This window comes from Echinops telfairi, unplaced genomic scaffold (genome assembly GCF_000313985.2).
Source record: "Echinops telfairi isolate 266 unplaced genomic scaffold, ASM31398v2 ScPeMD7_9;HRSCAF=40, whole genome shotgun sequence".
Lineage (NCBI taxonomy): Eukaryota > Metazoa > Chordata > Mammalia > Afrosoricida > Tenrecidae > Echinops > Echinops telfairi.
Genome location: NW_022103906.1, coordinates 68,446,528 through 68,448,153, shown reverse-complemented (window position 1 = coordinate 68,448,153; position 1,626 = coordinate 68,446,528). Strand labels below are relative to the sequence as shown.

At 40.0% G+C, this 1,626-nt stretch overlaps 1 pseudogene; it reads right to left on the bottom strand.

Annotated features, from left to right (window-relative positions):
• Positions 1 to 2: 2 nt before the first annotated feature.
• LOC115868253 lies at positions 3 to 1,391 on the bottom strand (annotated as a pseudogene).
• Between the last annotated feature and the right edge of the window lie 235 nt (positions 1,392 to 1,626).

Sequence of the window (1,626 nt, the reverse complement as noted above, 5' to 3'; positions counted from 1 at the left end):
TCCGGAAGACCACATTCATTGGCTTCTGGTCTGCATAGTTCTCCTGATGGCACCGTATTACAGTCTTTCCAACAAAGCCCCAGAGCACAGAGAGCCGTTGGACTCATCAAGCAGTTTGCCAAGCAACACAGATCTTTTTCACAAAACTTAATGATCCACAGTCACACTCTTCACATTCTTCAAACACGCCACCCCACAGCGCTGCTCTGTAGGGATGTACTCCTTCAGTGAGTAGCCTCAGATACATTTCCCATGGGGCATAATGGTTTTCCACCATTCAGCATAAGTGCAGCTACTGAATTTAGTTGATGGGATTTTTCAGGAATTCATCAAGCATGTGTTTTCCCCATGTGTACATGTATTTGTATCAGGCTTCATACTCAAGCAATGACCAAGTTCATGAGTCACATAATTTTCAAAGACGTTCATGGTTAGATTTAAGAAAGAAACAAGTCCACAATTATAACTCGTGCTACATACTCCTCCAACATAGGAAGAACCAGGTTATCCTCTTAATCCCTTACATATATAAAGCTGCGAAACCTTATATTTTAGCCTAGGGAAAAGCTTATGCTCTTCCACGGACAAAAATTTATCAGTTATTTGTGTTTACTACAAAACCATCTTTTGCAGTCTATATATCAATATGAAGTAATAACAAATGAATACCCCATGAATCGTAAATGGAATCTACTATGTTGACAATATTGTATAAATTCTCCTGCAACCTTGATGTATTTCTTTTATAACGAAGGTAGAGAGTATGGTCCACAGCCACTGTATATGTAACAAACCACACATGAGTCCACCAGGCCTCATAAGCACTTAGCTTTGGAGTAAAATTAGAATTAACTTCAAACTCTGAGTTGTTTGCTATTTCTTGCATAAAGTCATATTTCATGTATGGGTATTGTGTCTCATTGGTGTCCATCTTATATACTAGGTGTTCAGATAGGGCAGAAAATATTATGGGTCTAATTTCACAGGCAGGATTATTTATCTATGCATTCCTCGAAAGCCCCCAGGTACTGACAGCTACCAGAGACTCCAGGTTCCCCTCTACATAACCACGATAGGAGCAATCATTCTGACTAAAAAGCTGGTTCTGAAGGAGAGTACCATGATCTGTGTAGATAAACACAGACATGTGTCTTGAAAGAAAAAACTCCTTGACTCTCATGTGAACCATGGGATTCTGGCATCCAAAGTACAAGCTGTAAGAAAACCAACCTTCTGCTCATACCAGAGAGCTTCAAAGGGATCACTGTTTCTCAGGAGATGTGTTATTAGGAATTCTCAGTATAGGTTTACACAGAAAATGACATGGATGTCCCAAACCAGTGCAATGGGACCATGATCCTCATGTACAGCAGGGCTTGACTCACCATCATTATGAAGACGCCATCATGGAGCCATTGGTTCAGGGGACAAGAGTAGTTGGAAGGCACAGGTGTTCAAACTCCTGAGCTGGGCAGTATGTAGTACTATTCCTTAAGAGTCTGCCTGCTGGCAGAGTTGTATCATCAGACTGTGAGTAAAATAAAAAGCAATAGGTAGGTGGGAATATTTATTTATTTTTAAATCAATTTATTGAGGCTCATACAATTCATCACAATACATAGATCA